The sequence below is a fragment of the Sorex fumeus genome, unplaced genomic scaffold (assembly GCF_029834395.1).
Source record: "Sorex fumeus unplaced genomic scaffold, SorFum_2.1 ptg000058l, whole genome shotgun sequence".
Lineage (NCBI taxonomy): Eukaryota > Metazoa > Chordata > Mammalia > Eulipotyphla > Soricidae > Sorex > Sorex fumeus.
The window spans coordinates 24,101,602-24,117,079 of record NW_026606115.1 but is presented as its reverse complement, the minus strand read 5'-3'; the positions used below and the strand labels follow the sequence as shown (position 1 = coordinate 24,117,079).

Genomic DNA, 15,478 nt, shown 5'->3' with positions numbered 1-15,478 from the left:
ATTTCTACAATAAATGAAGAAATGCAAAGTCAGTAGGGAAGTTAGGAAGATGGAGTGACTTTTATGGGAGATAATAAGACATTTATTATCTTAATAATAAGATATTAGACTAGTGACTTAGAACAGTGTTCCCATGGAGAGTTTTAGAACAGGGTTCTAAGACTTAGAAGAGTATTCCCATGGAGAGTCCAGAGAATTAATTTAGATCGTCAGGAATATGCTAATAAGAGAGATACCAAAATCACTAAGTTCAGTGTTGCATTTCATCTTCAAACCAGATCTATGATATTAGTGTCATCATTGTCATAGGGGCAGCCAATGAGACTATACTCCTAGGAAATTAAGAGATATTAATATGTGGAGAAACAGAATGTTTCTAACAGTAACATAGTCAAAGAGTAAAAAAATAATGTTGCTCAATATCCTACATGTGAAGAATAACAATATAAGAAAAAGAGGCTGAGCAGGCTTCCCCAATAAAATTCATTAATTTAAATATGTCATAAAGAGAGCTCTATGTGTCAGGTTACCTAACTCATTTATGGTATACAAAGAAAGAAAGCAAGGGAACAAATAAAAACTAACAAAAACAAACCTCTAGATTCTGACTTTCGTACTGATGTTACTGGACGAAAGACGAAAGGTTAACTTAAGGGTGGAGGGAATCCAATCAACAGTGGTAGAGGGGTATCGATATCATTGGAGATGTGGTAGTCTAAAATTTTAAATATTTGAACTCTATTTTATATTTTCATTTTTATTAAGACACGATGTTTCACATAGACATTCACAGTTGAGCTTTAGGCATATTATGTTCCAGCACCAGTCCTACCACGAGTGTCAAATTCCTTTGACCTCTTCAGGTTCCCTCTCACACACACCCTATCCCCCAGCCCACTAGTCTGTCTCCTTTACAGGCACCTTTTGAAGTTTGATTGTTGTGGTTCAGTTTTCCTCCTCTCAGTGTTGACTTTGTAGTTTCAACACATACCTATATCACCCCCTACATTACTTCCCATCTGCTTCTTGCTACCCCCATCAATTTTGTACCCTCTGTCCTTATCCTTCTTATATAGTGGAGTCAAGTTTGAATGAGTTATTACATTTATAACACCTTACTCTATACACCACAGATGAGGTCATTCTCTGTTTATCTTCCTCAGCGGGTAGGGCGTTTGCCTTGCACGCAGCCAACATGGCCGACCCGAGTTCGATTCCTCCGCCCCTCTCGGAGAGCCCGGCAAGCTACTGAGAGTATTCGATATGCCAGACACAGTAACAACAAAGTCTCCAATGGAGATGTTACTGGGCCCGCTCGAGCAAATCGATGATCAACGGGAGGGCCTTTACTTTACTTTACTTTGACATGCCATCTCGTCAGTAAGAAACAAACAACACCTGGCCCAGACAGGGTCAGACCTGAACACCTGAAGAACCTACCATCAGTACTCATCAATACGCTGGCTCTGCTCTTCACACACTACCTGTCTGATTGCAAGGTTCTGTCCCAATGGAGAAACAGCAGGACTGTACTACTATACAAGAAGGGAGACATCCACAACATTTGGCAGCTATCACCCAATCTACCTATTGTCTGTCACCTACAAGCTGTTCACTCGGGTCATCCTGAATAGGATTGGCAGAACACTTGATGAAGGACAACCATGCAAGCAAGCCTGGTTCCGAAAAGGATTCAGCACCATCGACCATATGCACACTATAACCAAGCTCATTGAGGTTTCTCGGGAGTTCAAGATGCCGCTCTGTCTAATGTTCATGGATTTGAAGACGGCCTTTGATTCTGTTGAGAGGGAAGCAGCCATCGAAGCCACAGCCAATCAGGGCGTTCAAACTCAATACATCAGGATCCTCCGTGAGCTGTATTACAGATTGACTACCAGGATCTCACCATTCTACAAAGAAGTGGTCATCGATATCAAGAGAGGGGTTCGGCAGGGTGATACCATTTCATTGAAACTCTTCAGTGCCACCCTCGAGAACGTCATGCGACGACTGGAATGGGAAGAAATGGGAGTGAAGATAGATTGTCAGCAACTACACCACCTCCGCTTTGCTGATGACATTGTTCTAATAACACCAAACATTAGCCAAGCGGCACAAATGCTGACCGATTTCGACTGTGAGTGTGGAAAGATCGAATAAGAGCTGAATCTCACAGAGACAATGTTCATGAGAACCAGCCTCACTCCTGATGCTCCATTTGCTCTCAACGGAACGACCATCTCCAAATGTAACAGTTATGTGTACCTAGGTTGAGATGTCAACATGAAGAATGACCTGGCACCTGAGTTGCACAGGAGCAAGAGAGCGGCTTAGAACACCTTCAAGAGCGTCGAAGAAATAGCTAAGAGGACAAAGACCCTCCAGCTCTGAACATATCTCTTTAATTTCACTATTCTTCTTGCATTAACATATGCCTCAGAGACCTGAGCCTTACACAAATAGGATGAGAAGGCTATTTGGGTCTCTCAAAGAGGAATCGGAAGAGCTATGCTTGGAGTATCACGCTTCACTCAAATGAGAGAAATAATTTGGTGTTCCGACCTCCGTCAATGCTCAAAAATCAGGGACGCTGTCTCGTTTGCCAAGATGTCAAAAATCAGATGAGCTGGTCACTTAATGAGATTTGGAAACGACCGCTGGCTAGAGCCATTACCGACTGGATTCCACGGGACGTCAAAAGATCGTGTGGCTGCCCACCTACGAGATGGTCAGACTTCTTCATCAAGACCCTGAACGATCGGTTTGAGGTTATTCGTGTTCCTAAAATGAGCAGATGCCATTGGGCTATGTTAGCACGCAACAGGGACGAATGGAGACGTTACTGATACCCGCTCGAGCAAATCAATGAGTAACTGGATATCAAATGATCAAGTTATACCACAACTTCATAAATCACTCATCTGTTTTTGGAGTCCTATTTTTGAACTCTATATTCAAGACATGTGAAATTGTACCATACTCTCTCAAACATATACACTTAATGCAATATTAACTCAATACAAAATAGAAAATTAAAGAAAATATATTATCCTAATTAAACTTCTGAACTCAATCAATTTTCAAACCAAGAATATAATTATCATTATCATTATCAAATATAATTATCATTTTCAAATCCAGATCAGACATGTGCCAAACAGTTGCCCTACCAAAGATTTTGCTCCAGCCAAAGATTTTAAGTCTTCTTTCTTTTTCCATATTTTATTTGGGTACCATGCATTACTTCGACGCTCTTGAAGACGTTCCAAGCTGTTCTCTTCCTCCTGTGCAACTCAGGTGTCAGGTAATTCGTCATGTTGATATCTCGACCTAGGTACACATAACTGTTGCATTTGGAGATGCATGGTTGAAATCGGCCAGCATTTGTACCGCTTGGCTGATGTTTGGTGTTATTAGAACAATGTCATCAGCAAAGCGGAAGTGGTGTAGTTGTCGACCATCTATCTTCATTCCCATTCCTTCTCATTCCATGATCGCATGATGTTCTCAAGGGTGGCACTGAAATTTTTCAGTGAAATGGTATCACCCTGCTGAACCGCTCTCTTGACATAGATGATCACGTCTTTGTAGAAAGGCGAGATCCTGGTAGTGAATCCATAATGCAGAATCCGTAATACATCTGTAATACAGATCTTGATGTATTTAGTTTGAACGCCCTGATTGACTACGGCTTCGATGACCGCTTCCATCTCAACAGAATCAAAGACCATCTTTATTTATTTTTTTGTTTTATTAGTGAAACACCATGAGGTACTGTTGTAGACTTACAAGTTGTTGTGCTGGGTTTCAGTTATACAATGATCGAGTACCCATTCCACCACCAGTGCCCATTCTCCACCCCCACCAATCCCAGTATCCCTACCACCCCCTATCCCCCACCCCACCCTGCCTCTGTGGCAGGACACTCCCTTTTGTTCTATCTCTCCTTTTGGGTGCTGTGGTCTGCAGAAGAGACATTGGGTGGCAATCATGTTCCGTCCATAGCAGGCATCGCCCATCTTGGGCAGATCTTCCCAGCACCCTTTATTTGGTGCTCCCTTCTCTATCTGAGCTGCCTTTACCCCTAGAGTGTGCAGCTGGCCTCTAAGTCATGGAGTAAGCAATCTGGTATTCATCACAGCTGTTCTTAGTTGTTAGTCTCTTATTTTGTTACTTAATGTTACCCAGATGAATGCAATCTTTCTATGTCTGTCCCTCTCTTTCTGACTCATTTCGCTTAGCATAATATTTTCCATGTAGTACCACTTGTATGTAAATTTCATGACTTAATTTTTTCTAACTGCTACATAGTACTCCATTGTGTAGATGTACCAAAGTTTCTTTAACCAGTCATCTGTTCTCAGGCACTCAGGTTTTTTCCATATTCTAGCTATTGTAAACAGTGCTGCAATGAACAAACAGGTGCAGATTTCACTTCGACTAGACTTGTTAGCCTCTCCGGGGTATATTCCCAGGAGTGGTATTGCTGGGTCAAGTGGGAGCTCAATTTTTAATTTTTTTGCGAGTCGTCCATACTGTTTTCCAAAAGGGTTGAACCAGTCGGCATTCCCACCAGCAGCGAAGGAGGGTCCCTTTCTCGCCACATCTGCATCAAAGGTCTTCTTTAAATCAATGAACATTAGACAGAGCGGCATCTTGAACTCCCGAGAAACCTCAATGAGCTTGATTATAGTGTGCATATGGTCGATGGTGCTGAAACCTTTTCAGAACCTGGCTTCTCACATGGTTATCCTTCATCTAGGCAATCGTATTCCTCGTCAATGTTGTCAACAACGTCATCTTCCCATGTTACAGCAATAGTACCAATGAGCTCCCAGTTGGTGGTTGTTCTGGGAGTTCTCTTATTAACTTTGTAGCCCTTTTTCCACGATCTGTGAAGTAGAATTTTGTATGAAGGAGACGGTGGTCTAATCCTGATTGGAATTTTGGGACAACAGCAATATCGGTCAGGCAAAACCGTGCATTGAATACGATGTGGTCTATTTTGTTGTGGAACCATCCACCGGGAGACTCCCATGTCCAACGTTTAGATTAAGCCTTCTGGAACTGTGAGTTACCATGGATGGTCTTGGTCTACATGATGAACTCAGACAGTATCTCACCCTGTTCGTTCCATTCTAGGACCTGGAATTCTTCGGCTGATCTTCTTGGTCCTATCTTGGCATTAAAACCACCCATAATCATCTTGTAGAAGGTGTGGTCTTCTTTATAGAACTTCTCCAGCTCCATTTAGAACTTCTCAATTTCTCCTTCATCACAATTGGATGTTGGTGCGTAGACAACGAAGATAGTAACTGCCGGCAGTGAGCCACATCTATTCAAGTGTAATCATCAGATTCACGTTGTTAGGCATTCGAATGAATCAATGCTCATTGCCAAGTTCGTGTTGACAAGGACACTGACGCCTCTGACACCTCTTTTATCGCATGTTCCGAGGAACAGTTCTTCTCCTGTGTCGAAAACAGCGTGATGTGATTGATGCCTTCTTGTCTTAGTCAAACCAATTATGTCATACTTGATCTTTTGCGCTTGTACCATCTGGTCCTCGATGGATGCATCTGATGCTAGCGTACATGCATTGAAAGTACAGACAATCATTTTCATCTTTCTTCGTTTTGGCAGCCCAGTTCAGTCTTGAGATTTTATCAGCCTCTTCTTCCTCATCCTTCTCAACCCTTCCATATTGGTTATGCCTTCAGGGTCAAGGGAATGAGACCCATTGTAATTACTGTTTGATCCGTGGGATCACCTACAAGGCGATTAGAGGCCACCTCAAAAGCCTGCCATATTGGTGTTGCTTCAGGGTCAGGGTAATGATACCCATTGCAATTACTGTTTGAACCATGGGAACACCTATAAGGGTGATTAGAGGCCGCCCCCCAAAGCCTCTATCCTTCTCGGAGAGCCTGGGAAACTACCCAGAGTATTCTGCCCGCACAGCAGAGCCTGGCAAGCTATCCGTTGTGTATTCGATATGCCAAAACCAGTAGTATCACAATATACAATATTATATAATAATATATTCATATTATATAAATTAATATAATATTATATAAATAATATATAATAATTTATATATTATATTAATATGTAAATATATTATAATATTATAATATAATTTAATTATATTCACTCTATCACTATCATCCCATTGTTCTTTGGTTTATTTGAGCAGGTGCCAGTAACGTCTCCATTCATCCCAACCTTGAGTTTTTAGCAGCCTCTCCTTAACTGATCTTTCCCAATGTATTGGAAGCTCTTTCAGGGTCAGGGTAATGAGACCCTTTATCATTACTGTTTTGGCATGACAAATACGTCATAACTAGCTTGCCAGCCTCTGCCATGTGGGTAGGATACTCTTGGTAGCTTGCCAGGCTCTGTGAGAGGCATGTATATATATATATATATATATTGTGGTAATTATGGAAAATAGGTAAAGAGTGTCTTATGATGTGTCCAGGAATATGTTCACGCATATGTGAGGCTCTGCCTGAGCATGTGGAAAGCGGCCTGGTACGTGATGGCGGTTTGGTGGAGGAGGTCTGGTGCCGGGGCCGGGTCCCTTGGGGTGGGGAGGGCTTTCACCTGCTCTCATATGGGGCGCCCCGAGTTTAAACAGCCTGGCAGGGAGCCATAATAATGATATAATATTATTACTATATCACTGTCACTGTCCTCCTGTTATTCATTGATTTGCTCGAGTGGACCCAGTAACGTCTCCATTGTGAAACTTGTTGTTACTGTGTTTGTCATATCAAATATGTCACGGGTAGTTTGCCAGGCTTTGCTGTGCGAGCGAGATACTCTTGTAGCTTTCCGGGCTCTCCTAGAGGGGTGAGGGAATCAAACCCGGCATGGCCAGGCTGGCTGTGCGCAAGGCAAGCGCCCTACCGCTGTGCCATAATTATAATAATATATTGACTGGAGCTATAGCACAGCGGTAGGGTGTTTGCCTTGCATGCAGCTAGCACATCCATGCCAGGCTCGATTCCTCCACCCCTCTCGGAGAGCCTGGCAAGCTACCGAGAGTATCTTGCCTCCATGGCAAAGCCTGGCAAGCTACCCGTGATGTATTCAATATGCCAAACACAGTAACAACAAGTCTCACAACAGAGACGTTACTGGGCCTGCTCGAGCAAATCGATGAACAATGGGAGGACTGTGACAGTGACAGTGATAATAATATATATAATATAATATTGGAAAAGACACACAATAAGATTAATGGAATAAACTTAAGCACAGAGAGAAGCTCTTACACAAACAGAGAGTCAGTTTTTAAAAAAGAATCCAGTAACATAAAATAGAAAATGAAAAATTCCTTTTGTAAATAGTGGTTGGAATAATGGGTAGCCACATGTAAAAAAATGAAATTTGATGACTATTTCACATCATGCACAAAGGTTAACTCAATATGGATTAATTACAGAGAGTTTAGGCCTGAGTTCATAATATAAATTGGAGAAAACAGGGTAAACACTACAGTGGATTGGAATCAGTGGTAAACAAATAATATAATATCAAACTAAAAGGTTCTCCATTGCAAAAAACTCACATCTCTTTAAGAAAATGACACCTGGGGGTATGGTGCTACCAGCAGGTCAATCTGTACCTGTGAGGTGAGTGCATCAGTAGCCTGATGGCGCTTTCTGATAACCCAAAATTGCTGCTATGCCTTTGGCCAGATCTCAACAACTTGGGGCAAAGTTTACCAAGAAAGTAAACGGCCAAAAGTTAGGTATGTGGGAGACACACCCACAAACCACCTCCAGCTCAGCTATATAATTGGAGGTATGGCCTCTCTGGTTCCTGATAGAACTGCTTAACGGCCATGATCCCAGAGACTCAGAAACAAATTGCGCAACCCAGCAGCTTTTGACAGAAATGCGTCCAGTCTCTGCAGTAGGTTACCGGCGCTGGGCCACCCCAGGTGGGAATAGGTTTCATGCCTTGGCCTGTTCCCCCGGATAGTCAGGTTTGGGCCCGCAGTGATGAGACACACAGGGACTCACGGGATGGGGGTGGAGCTAAACCTTTCCTACCTGTCCCAACAGGACCACGAGTCGTTGCCCACGAACAGCCTCTCTGGCTCCTGATCAAGCTGCTTAATGGTCATGATGCCAGAGACTCAGAAACAAATCTTGAAATGAGCAGATTGTGGCGGAAATGCATCCAGACTGCGCAGTAGGTTACTGTCGCTGGGGCACCCTAGGTGCGAAAAGTTGCTGTCCCTCCACCTGCTCCCCCTTGGCGGCTTGGTGGCTGCCATCCGCCAAAGGCCGCTGGACAGTCAGGTTCGGACGAGACATGCGGGGCCTCACGGAATGGTGGTGGAGCCGGCCCTTTCCTCCCCACCACAAGACCCCGAGTCTCCACCCATGAACCACCTTTCTGGCTCCTGATCAAGCTGCTTAACAGCCATGATCCAAGAGATTTAGGAACAAATCTCGGAACCCAGCAGGTTTTGGCAGAAATTCCTCCAGATTTATTTGTTAAAATTTCAGAATTTCAAAATCACCCAGCCACTAGAGAGTCACGCAACATCATATGTTATTCATAACCAGTAATAGAAAACAAATTGTCCACTGTTGCCTTTTCGGCAGATCTGAGCATTAGGGTAAAATCCCAAATAATAATGGTGGGTGTGCTGTCAAAATATTGAATGTCATGAAAGTAGGGAGAGAGTAATGTAGAAATCATCTGCCCCACAGGTAGGGAGAGGTTGTAGATGGGGGTCTACTGGGGATTTTGGTGGTGGATAATGGGCACTGATGAAGGTACGAGTGTTTCATCATATGACCGAGACTTAAACCTGAAAGCTTTGTAACTTCCCTCATGGTGATTCAATAAATAAAATTATAAAAAATGAAAAAAAAGAAAATGACACCCTACTGAACATAAAAATATATTTTGTTGAACATACTTCTTATGAAGGAATAATATCTAAGACAACAAAGAACTTTCAATACTCAACAGTAAAAAGCAAACAGGCACCAGAAAAAGAGTAAAGCATGTTAGACACGTACTTTTAAATGAGATTGTGTCTTTACTTTTTCTCTAAGTTTCTTTTTTAAACTTTTAATAGACTTTATTAATGTAGGGTCAAAGCAGCATTTGATCCCTTAGGACAGGCATCTCATTGAAAATACATCACAGAGATGTCAAGCAATCCCAGTCACTGAATTCCAGGGTGGAAAAGACAATATTTGGATGCTGCTGCTAAGCACACCTGCTGAGTTACTGAAAAGAGTCTTTTCCTACACCCTGGAGAGAGGCAATAGTGGAGGATATCATTGCAGGTGCCGGGGGAGGGGTTTGAGGGTGACTTTTTAGAGCCTCCAAACCCAGAGTGGTAGATTGGTAAATAAACATTCAGTCTGGAGGGCAGTGAGGCCTATCTGCACCCCATCAACTCAAGTAAACTTGATCAGGAGACTTGCTTCCCCCAGAACACACTCAAGGATCACTTTCACTTGTGGAGATGATTTTTCAGACCTCACAACATGTGTAGCTAGGTGGGGCATCAACCCTCCCTGTTCCAATGTACGGGGGAGACAGGAAAACTTGCTTTCCTGCACTCCTGAGCTGGCAGCCCCTGAGGCTCTGAGATCAAAGCTGAGGTAGTAAAGTATTACTTAAAAACATACAGTCACCAGTCTAGATGACATGAAAGCATGATTCCTTCGAAGTAATACTGTGTCTGCGTCGTTCTACTCCTACCCTCCAATTGTCTTTACAAAATAATTGTTGGTAGATGTCAAGATTCCTACTGTGGTTTGTAAAAGACTCATCACAGCACTGCTGCTCTCCTCCCACTCCTCCTCCAGATACCTTGCCACTCCTCCCACCCCAGCCTCACACTGCCCTCCTCTGCCCTCCGCCCAACACCTAAAAGCATGGACCGCGCTGAGGGGTGATGATCAGTGGTGGTGTCTCCAGGCCTTCTGTTACTCGGGTGTGGCTTTGGAGAAGGCTGCTAGGACGTTTGTGAAGACAACATCAGGGGTCTGGGAGGCATCGAAGACAGAGTGAATGACCCATTTGTGGTAGTACTCCACGAGGGGGGTAATCTGCATGTGTTAGTCTTCTAGCTGAATTTTCAAGACCTTCTCGTTATCATCTGATCGGCAGGCCAGTGGCTTCCCCGTGATATCGTCCTTTATGGATTCCTTCAGGGAGTTGAACTCCTCTTGGTAGGAACGCCACTCTGGGATGAATCAGACTTCTTGTGATCCTCTGGATCAGCAGAGAGTAGGGAATGCTTATCTCGATCACAGAATCCAGCTTCCCTTTCCCCTTCATGAGTTCATCGAGCATTTCTGCCTGCTTCACATTCCGAGGGAAGCCTTGGTGGAAACCGTTTCTGCATGGTAGGGTCTTCAAATTCTTCTAGACCATTTCATCACTCACCACCTTTCTGGCATCCATGTGGCCTTCAGTTTTTTCCCCAGCTCTGATCCAGAAGCCACCAATGCCCTCAGCATGTCCCTGGTAGCTAAATGGCAGACATAGGAGTTTATGGTCAATTTGGGTGCCTGAGTTCCCTTGGCAGCCACCAGCGGCCCCAGCACCGCCTAGATGCCCTTTAAGTACTCCTCAGCCGGTGTGTGCCAGCACATTGGGAGCCATGGTCACGGGTCCCTTGCTTCTCCAGTCTCCAGCACATCTCACCCTTTTTACCCCTAAGCTTTTTTTTGGGGGGGGGTCACATCCAGCGGTACTCCTGGCTTTGCACTCAGGAATCACTCCTGGCACTGATCAGGGGACCATATGGGATCCTGAGAATCAAACCCCGGTCAATGGCGTGCAAGACAAATACTCTACTCATTGTGCTATCTCTCCAGCCTTTCCCGCTAAGTTTTATAAGTGGTTTATATCTCTTGGATATTAACTCTTTGTGAGATGACTGGTGGCCAAATATTTTCTTACAGTCCATGAAATTACCTTTTTATTCTAGTCATTTCTTTTGCAGTATAGAAGCATCTTAATTTGATGCAGTTCAATTTGTTTATTTTTGCTTCCTTTTCCTTGTCCAGTGGCATTGAGTCATTGAAGATGCCTCTAAATCTAATATCATGAAATGTTCTCCTTATGTTATCCTTGACATAAATTAGGTGTTAATCAATGTTTGTAAACCATTTTGAAATGATTCTTTCATTGTGAAAGGTGTGAGGTCGGTGTCTGAGTTCATTTTTTACACGTGGTTGACCAGTTGTCCCAATATGTTTTTGTGAAGCTGAAACTATTATTCATGGAATTGTAAATTACAGTGCATAATGAAATGCTTTAAAATATCTTTGTTAGTTTTACATGCTAATATTATATATTAGAAAAGGGCCGGTGGGGCGCCCTCGGCGGACTGGAGAGGCCTCGGGATCCCACCTCGGCCCGACCGATGACCCGCTCCTCGGCGCCGCCCCCCCTGAAGCTATAGCACAGCGGGTAATGCGTTTACCTTGCACGCAGCCAACATGGCCGACCTGATTTTGATTCCTCTGCCCCTCTAGGAGAGTCCAGCAAGCTACCGAGAGTATCTCGCCTGCACGGCAAAGCCTGGCAAGCTCCCCGTGACGTATTTGATATGCCAAACACAGTAACAATAAGTCTCACGATGGAGATGTTACTGGGCCCTCTCGAGCAATCCAATGAACAACGGAAGGACCATGACCGTCTTTTATTTATATATTATTGAAAGAAAAAACTCTTATCTTCATAAAAATCAGAAATTAATTCAGACCAAGCCTATACTCAGACCAGGATTTTAATCAAAGAATGATGTAATGTATTATAAGCCAATAACTCTGCAAAAGGCAGAAACTGCTATTCTTGTTTTAGAAAAAAAGAGATTACAAAAGGGGGTATTGTACTGCCAGCAGGTCAATCTTTACCTGTGAGGCAAGTGCATCAGCATCCTGATGGCACCGTCAGACTTTCAGATACCCCAAAATTGCTGCTGTGCCTTTGGCCAGACCCCAAAAACGTGGGACAAAGTTTACCAGGAAAATAAACGGGCATAAGTTATGTATGTGGGAGACACACCCACAAACCACCTCCAGCTCAGCTATATAATTGGAAGCATGGCCTCTCTGGTTCCTGATCAGACTGCTTAACGGCCATGATCCCAGAGACTCAGAAACGAATCTTGGAACCCAAAGGCTTTTGGCAGAAATGTGTCCTGTTCCTGCATTAGGTTACTGGCGCTGAGCCATTCCAAGTGGGAACAGGTTTTGTGCCTTGGCCTGTTCCCCCTGGGGGCCCCGTGACCGCCATCTTCTGGAGGCCACTAGACAGTCAGGTATGGGCCTGCAGTGACGAGACACGCGGGGCCTCACCAGATGTGGGTGGAGCCGGCCCTTTCCTTCCCATCCCAATGAGACCCTGAGTCGCCGCCTACAAACAGCCTCTCTAGCTCCTGATCAAACTGATTAATGGCCATGATCCCAGAAACTCAGAAATAAATCTCAAAGCCTAGCGGCTTTTGGCAGAAATGCATCTGGACTGCGTACAAGGTGGCCGCTGCCTCAGAGCTTATAGGAAAGCCAGTTATGAGCTAGCGGTGATGAGGCAACTGCAGTCTCATGGGAAAGGGGACAGTACTGGCTCGTCCTTCACGCCCTACCGAGGTCACGATTTGCCCCCCATGAGCAGCTCTCTGGTACGGCCATGGCTCTAGGGGCAAAAGGACTTAATCCAGAGCCCAGCATCTTGTAGCAGAAAGGTGAATGGACCATGCTTTAAACTATGGCGCCACGCCTCCCCGGGAGAGAAAGGGTGTTGCTCCCTTCCGCCTTTTTTTGCCCTGGCAGCAAGGTGGCTGCTGCCTCAGAGCTTATAGGAAAGCCAGGTATGAGCTGGCGGTGACGGGGCAACTGCAGTCTCATGGGAAGGGGGGAATTCCGGCTCGTCCTTCACGCCCTATTGAGGTCATGAATTGCTTCCACAAGCGGCTCTCCAGCACAGCCATGGCTCCAGAGGCAAAAGGACTTAATCCAGATCCTGGCAGCTTGTGGCAGAAAAGTGAATGGACCATGCGTTAAACTATGGCACCATTACTCCCTGGGAGGGAAAGGATGTTGCTCCCATTCGCCTTCCCCCCCACCCCAGCAAAAAGGTGGCCGCTGTCTCAGAGCTTATAGGAAAGCTGGGTAGGAGCCAGCGATTGCGGGGTACTACAGTCTCATGGGAAGGGGGGGCGGTACCGGCTCGTACTTCACGCCCTACTGAAGTCACGAGTTGTCTCCCACAAATGGCTCTATGTCACAGCCATAACACCAGACACACAGAAACCAATCTGGTAATTATCAGGCTCTTTGCAGAAATCCAAAATCATATGATTCTCATAACCAGCTATAGAAAACAAAGTATTTCACAATGCCTTTTCAGCAATTATGATGGTTGGGAGGGGGAATTCTAAACAATAATGGTGCATCTTTTGTCAAAATAATGAATGTGATCAATGTAGAGAAAAGTTAAGTAGAAATCATCTGCCTCACAGGCATTGGGAGGGGTGGGAGGGGGTATATTGGGTATTCTTGGTGGTGAAAAACAAGTACTGGTGAAGGGAAAGGTGTTTGTTTGATAATTGTATGACCAAGACTTAAACCTGACTGCTTTGTAACTTTTCCCACAGTGATTCAATAAATAAATATAAGAAGACAAAAATAAATAAATAGAATTATGAAAAAAGTAAGATGGAGTTCATGCCCAATTCAATCAGCTAATCAGTGACTGAATAAATAGCAGTACGCCTACATAAAAAAAAGAGATTACAACATACAAAGACATACACTCTACATCCTTCAAGGGAAAAATAGCTCAGAAATATGGTGCTTCAGAACTAGAAAGATGGTACACTGGTTAAAGTGTTTTTCTTGTATGTATCCGGTCAGTTTTCAATTTCTGGCACCACATAGAGTGTGCTGAGCACCACCAGGAGTGATCCTTTGTGCACAGCCAGGAGCAAGCCCTGAGCAGTGTCTGGTATGATCCAAAACACCTAAACAAAATGGAGTTTCATTAGACTGAGTTAAAAAGTAAACTATCAGATTCTGTCTTCTGAGAGAAATTGAGAATTGAAATTAATGTCTTCATTAAATGCTGAATACGGTTCCCCAACGAAACCAACTGGACTTGATGCTTTCTGTTTTGGAATGTCATTAATCATAAATTTAATGTATTTAATATATAGAGATTTATAAAAATGTCCATCTGAAACATAAATAAGTTGTGCAACATAGATTTATCTCATTTCTGTGTTGCTTTGTGTATGGAAACATTTTCAGACATAATTGACACATACAATTTAATCACACAAACAGGAATATTCAAATAGTTTTAGTATATTCTCCATAGTGAAATTTACATTTACATATGCCAATCAGAAAACCTTAACACTCCAGCTATCATCATACTTGTATCACTTAAGATAGTCTAAAGCAACTACTAATTAACTTTTTCTTTATTTCTATAGGACATTTTATATGCATTTTATATGTGTAAAACCATAGAGCCTGGCTTTTGTAAAATGACTTATCTCACCTGTAATAACATTTCCAATGCTTATCCATGTTACAATATGTATCAGAAAATCACAAATCACACAAATCACAAATCATCCTGTTAATCATCGATTGCCTCAAGCAGGCCCCAGTAACGTCTCCTTCATCCTAACCCTGAGATTATATTCAAGGCATTTTAGGAGAATGAGCCCCATCATTGTTACTGGAATTTGGCATATTGGGTACGCACAGGCACAGGGAGTTTGCCAGACTCTGCCGTGTGGGCAGGCTACATTCGGTAGCCTGCCAGTTTGTGCAAAGTAGGAATGAGATAATAAGATGTTATAATAAGATGTTGAGCAGCCACAAATGTGGCTGCGCGGTTCCGGGAGCTGGTTTTTATAGTCTCTGAGTCTTGGCCATTGATGGGATTACACGGCGCCAGCGGGCCAATTGGTGGGTGTGACACCCACCTACTGGAATTTGGAGGATCTGGGTGGAGGATGCTCGGCCCAAATCCGAGTAGGCTTGGAGATCTCGGTCCCGGAACCTGTGTGACTTTGTCCCTCTGCCAGTACCTTCATGTGTGCAGAGAGTGGTTTCAGCATGGTGGTGGCTGGTCCTGGAGGTCAGGCGCAGGGCCAGGAGACTACACTGTTCTTCGGGAGCTGGGAAAATCACTCCTCTTTATATCTGAGTAATGATTAATGATATGAGCATCCCTTATTTTGTTTATATCATGGAAAGGATTTTTGGGGGACAGAGAGATGGTACAGTGTATAGGGCATGTGCTGTGTTTCCTTGGTTCCATCCCTGAAATTCTATATAGCTCCTGTATTATCTTCCATGAATTTTATAGATTTATATATTACATTTATTGATTAGATTTAATCTTAATTTTTGCATATGATGAAAGATAAAGTTACAAGTGCATCTATTGCCTCTTTAAGCTGTTT

The 15,478-nt window shown here is 43.7% G+C and overlaps 1 pseudogene; it reads right to left on the bottom strand.

Moving 5' to 3' along the window:
* Nucleotides 1–9,971: 9,971 nt before the first annotated feature.
* On the bottom strand, nt 9,972–10,653 carry LOC130034147 (adenylate kinase 2, mitochondrial-like; annotated as a pseudogene).
* Between the last annotated feature and the right edge of the window lie 4,825 nt (nt 10,654–15,478).